Here is a 12929-nt window from a genome sequence, read left to right on the forward strand (position 1 = left end):
AGAGATGATAGGTGAGATAGTAGGTTGAAAAATTATTAAATAAGGAAACAACACATTGTTCCTTAATTTGTTTTTTTTCTTTGTCAATAATAATAAAATGAATCTTGAAAAGATGTCTTTTCAAGTGTTTTTTTGGACAATTTATATTTCTTTTAAGAATAGCAGCAGGAGCCATTTTTTTCCACTTGGAACACATTATATAGAGCATAGTAGAGGGGCTTACTCATTGCCTAAAAGTGAGCAAATGGAGGAATTGTCCAGGACTTATATCACAATATTTATGTATCATTCAGACACTATAATGTCAATATATTACCATTTGTTTTCTATTTCAGATTAAAACTAGCCCCAAATGCAAACTATATGATATCAATGTTATCAAAGAATAGATTCCAAGTGAACTGTTCCTTAGATCATTGCATAAAATTGACATGCATATACAACATTTAGATAAACTTGGTTAATCATTTATACAGCAAATTTAAGCTAAATAATTAAAACAAGAGTCATATTAAATCTGGTCTTCCCTTCAAGACTCTAAACAAATCCCAACACATCTTTGTAGCTAGTCACTATACACTGAATATTTTCTTTCCCTATAATCTATGGCATAATTTCATATCTTCTTAAACTAGACTGTATTTGTTTTACAACTCTCAACTCTGGGCATTCAAAATCCCTCACTAGAATCAAAACACTTTGTGTTTTTTCCTGGTCATGGTTTCTCAGCAAAAGTGTTAATGCCTCCTTAGATGGATCTAGGAATCACAGCAGGAAGAAAACTAATTTCTAAGGAAATGTTGATGATAAACTAGTCATGTTTTTGTTATTTTTTAAAATAATGGACATCATAATCATCTTTAGACATGCAAAAGTAGAATCAGTAAGGAAGTAGAATTACATAAAACAGGACAAAATTCAAGCCTGGTGCCAGTGGCTCCCTCCTGTAATCTTAGCTACACAGGAAGCTGAGATCTGAGGATCGTGGTTCAAAGCCAGTCCAGGCAGGAAAGTCTGTGAGACTTTTAATATTCAATAAATCACTCAGAAAACCGGAAGTGGTGCTGTGGCTCAAGTGGTAGAGCACTTGCCTTGAGCTGAAGAGCTGAGGGACAGCACCCATTCCCAGGGTTCAGGCCCCATGACTGACAAAAACAACAACAAAGACAAAATTCAATCATGCCCTCAGAAACGGGCAAATTCTGGAAAGGAACATAGATTTTACTGCTAGGTACAAAGGACAGCCTCTCATAGAAGATGGTCATAGACAGTCTCAGACCATGAGATACTGTCACCTAAGGGAAAAGACATTTTTTTTCCTGTTTTTGAAGATCATTATAATTGGAGAAACAATGGCCTTATTTTGATTAAAAACACTGATATAATAACAAGCAGAATCATAGAAATTTACATATAGCCCACAACAAATATTTTATTTTATAACCAGAAATACTGATTTAAAAGCTTTCACTAGAATAAGACTATGCAGAATATTTCTGTTAAAAAAGGACAGAATAAAATGTCAGGGAGTATCTATCACACACATAACTCAAAAACACAAAAATCATTTAAAATAACTATATGAATATGATGGCATTTATTTCATATTCAGCTATGCTGAACTAAAATCTGTCAAAGAGTAAGATTTGACAGAAAATAATGAAAATAGCAGTGGAACATATTTAGAAGTGATATATTTATATTCTGCTTTCAAGTTGCTTCAAATTAACAGCATTTCAGCAATTTTTTAAAAAGTCATCACATTAATTTTAGATAGCTTTTAATTAAAAATATGGGAAGTGAAGGACCTCTATGATGAGAACTTTAAAAACTGGAAAGGAAATTAAAGCAGAACTTAGGAAGTAGAAAAACCTCCCTTGCTCCTGGATTGGGAGGATTATCCTTGAGAAAATAGCAAATATTCCAAAGGCTATCTACAAATTCAATGCAATACTTATCAATATCGCAACCTCATTCTTCAATGAAATAGAAGAACAAACCCAAACTTCATATGGAGCAATAAAAGACCCCGAATAGCAAAAACAATCTTTGGCAGAGAAAACAGTGCTGGAAGAATATCAATATCAAACTTCAAACTCTAAAATCAAACTTCAAAATCAAAACAGCTTGGTACTGGCAAAAGAACAGACCTGAGGACCAATGGAATATAACTGAAGATCCAGAAATGAAACCAGAGACCCATAGCCACCTAATGTTCGATAAGGGAGCTAAAGAAATAGAATGGAAGAAAGACAGCCTCTTCAGTGAATGGTGCTGGCAAAATTGGTTAAACACCTATAGAAAACTAAAGCTAGATCCTTATATATCACCCTGCACCAGAATCAATTCCAAATGGATCAAAGACCTTGAAGTCAAAGCAGACACCCTGAAAATATTACAGGAAGGAATAGGAGAAACCCTAGGTCTCCTTGGCACAGGCCAAAATTTTCTTAATAAAGACACAGAAACACAACAAATCAAAGAAAGGTTAGATAAATAGGATTGCATAAAACCGCAGAGATTTTGCATGGCAAAGGACATAGCTAGCAAGATCAATAGAATGCCCATCTTCACTAGCATACAACGGATAAGGGTCTCATATCTAAAATATACCTGGAACTCAAAAAATTAAATCCCCCAACAAGTCCTCAAAGAAACAACTGCCCAATAAATAAGTGGGCAAAAGATTTACAGAGAAACTTATCTGAAGAAGAAAGAAGGATGGCCAATAGCCACATGAAGAAATGCTCAACCTCCCTACCCATAAAAGAAATGCAAATCAAAACAATACTGAGATACCACCTCACCCCAGTTAGAATGGCTATAATTAAGAACTCTAATAACAACAGATGCTGTAGGGGATGTGGACAGAAGGGAACCCTACTGCATTGTTGGTAGGAGTGTAAACTTGTTCAACCACTTTGGAAAGTAATATGGAGCTTCCTCAAAAGACTCCACATAGAGCTCCCCTATGACCCAGCAATCCCACTTTTGGGCATTTACCCAAATGTTTACAAACAAGCCCATACTAAAGCTACCAGCACAACTATGTTTATTGCAGCATTATTTACCATAGCTAAGATATGGAACCAACCCAGATACCCCTCAGTAGATGAATGTATCAAGAAAATGTGGTATACACACACACACACACACACACACACACACACACACACACACACACACACACACACACACAATGGAATTCTATGCCTCCATCAGAAAGAGTGACAGCACCCCATTTGTTAGGAAATGGAAAAACTTGGAAAAAATTATATTAAGTGAAGTAAGCCAGGACCAAAGAAACATAGGCCCCATGGTTTCCCCTATTTGAATAACTAGTATATGTCTTGGACAAGCAGAAAAGGTCAAAAGTTATGTACATATGACCATATAAGATGATTCTAAGCAAAATGAACCCCATGATAGGGACATGTGTGTTTTTTTTCTTTCTCACTATCTTTTTTAACAATATCTATAATGTGTCACCTGATTTTTTGTTTCTTTTGTATGTTCTTCCCCCATGGTGTAACCCCTGTTTTCACTGTATTTGATTCTGGTGCCCTGCTTCCTGTATATACATTTGTATAATTTGGGGAGGGGAAGGGAGATAACAAAATGTTTAAATGACGATACAGGTTGAGCCATTGTAACATTGAGATGTACAAGACTGTATTGAAAATGAATTTTACAACTTGGTGCAGGTGGAGGGAGGACTTAGGAAGTTGGGGAGGAAAAGAGTTGTAGGTTAACAAGGAGGGGTTAACAATGCTCTATAGGGATCGTACTCATTACCTTACTCATGTAACTGTAACCCCTCTGTACAGTATTTTTATGATAAATCATATATATATATATATAGAAGAATTAACATCCAAAATATAAAGAGCTCAAAAAATAATGACATAAAACAACAAATAGCCAATGCAAAATGAACAATTTGAATTGAAGAGAGTTCTCACAAGTACAAATGTACATTAAATGGAGAAATCGTCAACATCCCTGGCCCAGACATTCTTGTATTTAATATACATTTAATGGCCATAACATGGCCATTCAGAATTTCATCGTAACAGTATTAATTACACTCGTACAAACAGTAAATGACAGTTCCTTTTCCCATATCCTCATCAACTAATGAAAGTATCAGGAAAAGAAACAGTACATGCTGATGAAGATATCGGAAAAGGAACCCTCATGTACTCTTGGTAGGATTGTAATTAATACTGTTACCATGGAATTCAGAATGGTCATTCCTCAAAAGGCTAAAAATTGAACTACCATATATATGATCCAGTAATATCACTCTTGGACATATATTTAAAAGAATGTACATATACACTATTTGTATATCTTTGTTTATAACAGCACTGTTTATAATAATCAAGGTATAAAATCTGGCTGAGAACCTAATAATCAATGACTGAAAAAAGAAAATATTGCATTTTTTATTTGGTCATAAACAAAAAAGAAATTATGTGTTTTGCTTAAATATGGATGGAATAGAGATCCTGTTATTTTAAAAGATAAGCTAAGCTTAGAAAGGCAAGCATGAGACATTTTCACTAATACATGAAATCTAAACATTACAATAAAGCATGACTGTAAAAGGGAGAATCTGAGAAGCGGAGTGGAAAGATTATGGGGGGTACTACAGAAATTCACTATATATAATTATGAAACTAGCCTAAGCCAACTCCACACCTCTAAAAATTCTGTTAAAAAGGAGAGAGAAGTTTAGAAGAAACAGTTTATACAGGGTTAGGTTGATTAAGATGTATTCATATCATAAATGCCATAATGAAACAAACCCTTTTGTACAACTAATTCATGCTAATGCTGTGTGTGTGTGTGTGTGTGTGTGCGTGCGCGCGCACATGCTTGCACACATGTGTGTGCACGTGCACTGTTCCTGGGGCTTGAACTCAGGTAGCTAAGCTTTCTTGCACAGGGTTAACATTCTAACACTTAAGCCACCAATCTACTTCCAGCTTGGTTTTTTGTTTTGTTTTATTTTGTTGCAGTTAATTGGAGATAAAAGTCTCATGCATTTTCCTGCCATGGTTGGCTGCAATGATCCATAGATCTCAGCCTCCTTCCTGAGTGGCTAGGATTGTAGACATGAGCCACCGGTACCTCATGCTAATATTTTACTTTCAAATTAGACCTTTAATGAATTACTAGACATTTATGAACAGTCATTATGACATAGGACAAATAGAATTTATAAATGTCTGATTAACTTCTATAGTCTGTGACATGAATGTCCATTTTTCTTTTGGCTTGAAGGTACAACTTACCCTTTTCAACAATAGTAGTTGGTCATTTATTATAGTCTTTTATATAAAGGGATGTTTCTACTTTCTCTTGAGAAGTCCTATCTTTGCTTTGTGCTCCATATAATAGCTTGCAATTGTTGATTACACTGTAAGCATTCAGAAAGTATATCATGAAATAATTTAGTTATGTATGACCTGCTGATCTTGTTGAATTCGGCTTGCATAGCAACATATCTCACACTGTTACTATGTTTTTTAAAAAGATTATTCTAAAAATAACTCAATTCCCTTACCAATTCATCCAACTAAATCACATTGGTTGTTTCCTGAATAGATATCTACCACTTTTCTCCCCTTAAAAGTACTGTCTCATTGTGATTCATTGTTTAATCTTATAAAACATATAGTAAATGTATCAATATGATGTAAATATGTCATTTTCTGAATTGACCAAAGATCAAATTAACTACTAAAGAACAGGAATGAAATTTACCTTAATTCCATCACCAACCTCAATCAATCATCAGAGACAGCCTACAGTGTTCTCTTTTAAGGGATGAATTTTGAGGCTTAGAATAGTCTCAGCAGGAAAGCGTGAAAAGATCAATTATTGATGTCTGCCACAGGCACACAGGAGTGTTGGGTAACAATACATTAGTTATGAGTTTTCTTATTTGTACCTTAAGGCTTGAAGTATGTGGTTCTTTTAATTATTAAGAGATAGTCCTATTCTTGTGATGGGTGTTAGGTCACTCTAAGCATGTACTCTACAAGGACCATTGTACTGTGTTGTGATCTTTAGTAATGGAAAATGACATCCATAACATTGTGTCCAGCATTAAACCATGCTATGGCTATACTGTTAAATCAACTTTTAAGAAATAAAAAGAAATAGCTAAGAAAAAGTATTTCTAAATTTTGCTTAGATACATTTTAATGTAATTTTCGATACCAAATACTCTCATTTTACAAAATAAAAAAAGGAAATTTATACTCTCTTTCCACATACAACCTTATCTTGCCCTCTTGTTTTAGACAAGGGTCTACATTGAATCACAAATAAACTACTCCAACACAGTGAGCATGAGAGTCAAAACAATTATAAATTTTAAATTCTTTTTTATAGCACATAGGTATTAATTCATGCAATTATTATTATTTACTTTCTCCTTTCAGTCCCAACTTTAGTCTCTTACATTGAGTCTGAAAGTTAAAATTTTGAATATAATTTCAGTTTGTAAATTTGATCAATACCTTCTTTTCCACATCTTGCTTTAGGTTTTACTTTGGTTCCTATTGATCTGTCAAAAAATTGATTGGGAAAATATTTGGGCATTTGCCCTGAAAAATGACTCCTAGAAATGCAAAATTCAAAAGTAACAAGCAAATGCTGTCAGTACTGGAAACAAAAATATTTGATTAATTCTAATATTTCATTTTCTATGCCTGGTTAAAGAGAAATCATAATAGAAATCATCATATGCCATTTATTGGGCAAATAATTAGTCTATTTTAAGAAATAGTATGCCAGGTAAAAGTCATATAACTTCTACATTAACATGAATTCTAATTTCTCAGTAAATCTTAATCAGTTTCACCATTATCAGCACCATCATTGGCAATGCATCTCTCTTCAAGTTTTCTCTTACTAGCTAAATTCATAGCATAATGATGCCTATAACACTGCTAACCTACACTCCTTTTGTGTACCCTCTTTCATAAAATATCTTAATGATTTCCAATTAATTCTTTAAGAATTTAATTTGGCTTAACATAGATTGGATGGGGCCATTTTCTTGTTCTATATCCTTTAATGGTTTCCTATAGAATTCTTTTCAAGGTTTATAAACACCTTCAGTTCAATATTCCTTTCTATAAATTCACACTAGCCTTGTAGTTTCTGAGCTACACAAAGAACAAAATCCACAAATAATTCAGTCTCTAATGCATATTTTCTTCTCGTGATTTATGAACTTTCCCCAACATCTGAGCATCTGCCTTCCCCTCATTTTAATTGTATTTTAAATGCCAGGAGTTATATAACCGCTTCAACTAAATGATTCCGTTTTCTTTCTAATAGCATTTTGTTTTGTTCACCATAGTTCTTACAGAAATCACAATTACATTTGTTTATTTTCATTCATTATATTTATATTCCTAATAGAGAGTCCTTAGATATGTTATTACCACATATGTATGTGTATATACATGCACCTATATGATACATGCATATGTGTGAATACATATAGATATAGATTACAACAAAATATCTGAGTTACAGTAATTGCTAAATACAGATTTGTAAAATGATGACTTTCTTGGAATTATTGTTATTAATGATTTGGGTAGTTTATTGCTCGATGATAGTAAATTTTATAGTTGAAAAGCTACTTAGTATTAGAGACATAGGTAAATTCCCCATTAAATGGTGAAGGCCGAGAATAATTCAGTCTCTAATGCAAACATTGCTCCTTGTAAAATACTGTTCTGTTTCCATAGTCAGAAAGTGATAGGAAGGGAGACTGAAATGCAAAAACACTTTTGTATAATCCACAAGCTCTGTATTTAAATTCTGATTCCTCTACACATTAACCATCTGGCTTTGTTCACCCATCTATAAATTAGAGATAAGAACTTATACCTAATGGACTTCTTTTGGTGGATGTGCATTATATATGTACATTTTCAATATATTCAAGAATATGTAATTGTACATTATATACACTTTATATAAATTCACATATACGCATGCACACATAAATACACACATTTATGCATATATTTATTTACATGTAAAGCAAAAAATTAAGAAGTAGATCACATGTTTTATCTCCTTTAGTACCAATTTTTTTTTGCTGTGCTTCAGATGACTAATTTCCAGCATTAATATACTATTTCCATTAGTGACCCATGGTTGTCCTTATTTAAGTGAAAATATTTTTACTTTCATGATGGACTTTATCACCAGACCATTCATACAATGAATTTCCTTTCAATAGTAGTTATGTCCTGATTTTAAATAATCCACTTTTAGGCAGACATTGGCATCTCCCACGCCGTGCAGTACATTGATTCCTCATAACATTTATGCACATGAATTTGGCAGCACTTTAAAGCACATGTACTCTTGAACGCTGCCCAAATTGACAATGATTTCAATTAACTATCTACACTGTGAGTCCCAGCAAAATGCACAGGGAAGAGAAATAAAGTGACAATTATAAAATAGTGAGAAAGTATTATTGATCTCAACTTGTGAGATCTATGCAGTCAGGAAAAGATAAATGGAAGATGACATATCCAAATTAACAAGTTTTTCGATCTCATCTGTGTCATTTCACTAACACCAACAGATGGAAGCATATATACACAGTGTATTCATGTGCAGAGACCAATCTTAGGAGTACATCTGCACCACACTACTGAATATTTCAGGGCATACATACTAAAACATTTTAATTCTAGTTATAGATCAAATCAGGATACCTAGGAAAGAAAGCAGTTGTTCCCACTATAAGAGAAGAGTCCAGCTTTATGGACATTTCTAATAAGTAATTGAAATGTGGCATGATATAAAAATGAGAATCAGGGTTACAGAGTTGCTGATTGCTATCTTAGGAAAGCACATCTTAATGCCTCTATCACTTGATTTCTCTGAGCACAACAAGAAGATAATTATAATAAAAGACTCTAATGATAGAATGAAAATACTGTATTAATGTAGCTCTCTACAAATATATTTCAACTTACATTGCTTCATGTGAGGCTTCTATTAAAAGGAATGATGACAACACACATATGATTTTAACCACAGTCTATTTTCAAGCTGTAGAGTTTTAAATAACCTTGAAAATTACAGAGAAGATTCAAACTTCCACGAGATCATTCCTATGTCAAGGTAATATGAGAAATCCTTGCTTAATTTACACGAACCAGGCTTAGAAACCTAAAATTTAAGGAAAAATAACAGAACAAATGATAATTCTTAAATTTCACTATAATAATAGAGGGATTCTCCACTGCTATTGATTTATATGTTTATATGTTTTGTAAGTTTGGAGTGATCAAATATATATTGCTATTGTGAGCTATTTTGTATTTAAATGAATTATGTGTCTTTTTCCCTTTAAGTAATACAATTCTAAAATCTCAATGGTTGCCTACACATTGCTAAATGTAGATTCCACTCAAGACTGAAATCTTATGGCAATCAACTTCTAATTAGGATTTTGGCCTGTTGTGACATTTTATTTATTTAATAATGCCCACCTGATTTCTCATATATGTGTGTGTGTGTGTGTGTGTGTGTGTGTGTGTGTGTGTCTGTGTGTGTGTTTAGACAAACACACAAATGCATATTTTTGTGGTACTGGTGTATAGACTCAGGACCACATATTAAAGTTTTTTTTTAATGGCACTATAGAGCTCTACCAATTTGGCCAAAAGTCCAGCCCCCTTTTCTGCCTGGGTCTTCTTTGAGCTAACATCTTCCATTTATTCACCGTCAGGGTAGCTAGGATTATAGATGTAAGCCACCTACACCTGACCAGACATAATTTTTTCTTCCACACTGCAGATATTACACTTTTTTATACCTTAAATTTTTGTGGTGACAATAGATCAAACAATTGTATCAGTGTCATTTTTTCCCTTTCAATAGCCCAGATAATTGTTAACATTAGAGTATTTTTAATTAAAGTTTAAGAATTTTGTATTCATAGTACCATTGCATACATAACAGAAAAATAGTGTGGTACAAACATTTTTGTGATTACCCTATTTTGATGTTTTCTTCATTGGGGCAGTCTTGAACCAGACTTGCAATACCTGAATAATGAGTGTTGTAGGTTTAAGAGGCCAGATTTATTTCATGATTCACAGAAAAATCTCAAATGTTAAAAGTAAATTGAAGATATAAGTTGTAAGTTGTACTATATTCATAATGTAGATTTATATGGTTGAAATTTTATTTATCTCAGTATTCATTGATATAGATTAGGTATAAGTCACTAGCCTACATCCTATGAGAAAGCCATATTCAGTAGGATTTTTTTCTGACTGCCGGGAAGAGCTAGTATTTCAGTAAGAATATGGGTTTGAAGGGTGGAAGAGTATTTAGCTCAAACATAGGTCACATTTGTGTAAGGGTTACTTGGAGCAACAGTCCCTAGAAGAGCTGTCAATCTTATCTTGCATATTATCTCTTGCTTCTTAAACCTCTGTTTTTCTTTTGAAATTAAAAGATATAAAGTCCCACGTGAAAGACCTTCTTCCTATATGTGGAGAGAAAAAAAAGATCTTCCAAGAGGAATTTTAACTGAATAAATTCTGTCCTACAGAACTCATGAGTCTTTACACTTCAGTAACAGATCTTTGTAGTTTCTTTTTTAGCTTCTCCATACACTTTAATTTCTTATGATGGCTCATCTTAAAGCAAGAAATCTAAGGTTTGCTATTTATTCTGGTCATTATTTTCTTTTGAGCGCTCCCATGCCAGATAATAGGTAGATGAAATTTGTGTGCAATTCTTTCTGGGAACGTTATTTTTTCACATCAGTTGAATTCTCAGGTCTACCTGAGGTCACAGGAAGGTGGCAATTAGTTCATTGGGATGATGATGACATGCATTTAAAAAAATAAAAGATTTCATAAAAGGAAAAAGATTCTTATCTTGTAAAATTCCTTACAGGGCATTATAAAATACAGAATATGTCTCCTTAGGAGGAAGAATCAATGTGAGATTAAATGTCCATGGACACACCTACAATAGCTCATGGATGTCATTGTCAAGTAGCCCATTTGTAAAGATGAATCATTCAATACAAGGTCAGGTGCATGGAATTAATCCAAACATAGGTGACAAAGTGCATTTAATCCTGCATGCATACCAGTTCTTCCTGTAAAGAACAAATTTGCTTGTGTCCTTTGAGCCTCAATTCAAAGACTATAGGTGTTTTCTATAAGTTAGAAAAGCATATGAGAAGTTATCTTTTGTTTGAAAATAATAAAATGGTAACCATCAACTGGACGGAGATGTAGATTAGTATTAACCGTAGTATGTTTGTTTTCTTTATTCTATTTTCTTTTTTTTTATTGTGAAAATACCGTACAGAGGGGTTACAATTACATGGGCAAGATAATGAGTACATTTCTTATCAAGCATTGTAGCCTCCTCCTTTGTTTCCTACCCTTTCCGTCCCTTTCCATCCACTCCCATTTCCTCCGCCCCTGCCAAAGTTGTAAAGTTCGTTTTTCGACATAACGACTTGTACATCTCATTGTTGCAATGGGTCCACCTGTATCCCTATTTAAAGGATTTGTTTTTTCCCTTCCCCTCCACAAATTATACTAACCTCAAATACAGTGTAAGCAGGGGTTATACCGTGGGGGAGGGACATACAAAGCAACAAAGAAATTATCTTATAAATATGTTAGAAACAATCGCATGAAAAAAAAACATTTGAATTCATTTCAACTAACATCAAGTTTTCTGGCCTTTTCTGCTTGACTCAGACATATACTAGTTATTGCAAATAAGGGAAACAATGGACCTATGCTTCTTTGGGCCTGGCTTACTTCACTTAATATAATTCTTTATTCTATTTTCTTAATGTATCTCTCACTTAAAAATCTGTGATAATTTTGCTGTGCTATTTATCAACACTGAATCTTCCAATTTTTAAAAATTTTATTTTATTGTAAAGATGCTGTACAGAGTGGTTATAGTTACATGAGTAAGGCAATGAGTACATTACTTGTCCATCATGGTAATTCCTTCTCTTCTTGTTGTCTTAATATCCCTTCCCTCCCCCATCTCCCACACTCCCCCCACCCCAAATTGTAAAGATCATTTCCAATATACTGTCCTATGGGTATCCTTGTTTCAATGGGTCTTCCTGTGTCCTTGTTTCAGCGTTTGTTATTCCCCTTCCCCTTCCAAGATTAGACAAATGTATATCCAGGACACAGGGTTTCAAAGTCAAGTACAATGACAACAGCGGATATACCCTAAGGGAAAGAACATACAAAGGAAACAACAACAACAAGAAATAAAATCACATGGTAGATTTAAAACAGTAACAATAAAGACAGACCTCTTGTGTCCTTACCCTGGGGTTCATTGCACTTAGTATCATCTTATATGATCATGTGTATATGGCTTTTGAGCTTATCAGCTCATCTGATAAGATTATCATATATGTATACTAATTATCACAAATAAGGGAAACCATGGGACCTAAATTTTTTCCAAGTCTTTCCATTTCCTGACAAATGGAGCAGTGTTGTTCTTTCTGATGGAAGCGAAATCTTCCAATTTTGTTTTCAAATTTCTTTACATTTGAACCATTCACTAATCTATCATTTTTAATGAAGTCACTTTTGCCATTTCAAGTAGCTATGGAATAACTATTCAGGGAGCTGTGTTTCTGTACATATATGCAATGAATTGACTACTTCTGTAAAGAAAAAATGCTACTTAGAGTTATCAGTTCTTTAAAAATATTTCAGAGAAAGAAGCTTTGGAGTTTCTTTAAACTCATTTTATTGGTATCTATGGAAAACATTATAAAACTTAATGCTGTCATAAATAAAATTAGCATTAGTTAAAATGCCATACATTAATTCAAAGTGATTTATTTATTCTTTGCT

Source organism: Dipodomys spectabilis, unplaced genomic scaffold (genome assembly GCF_019054845.1).
Source record: "Dipodomys spectabilis isolate Male_0828 unplaced genomic scaffold, ASM1905484v1 ptg000009l, whole genome shotgun sequence".
NCBI classification, from domain to species: domain Eukaryota; kingdom Metazoa; phylum Chordata; class Mammalia; order Rodentia; family Heteromyidae; genus Dipodomys; species Dipodomys spectabilis.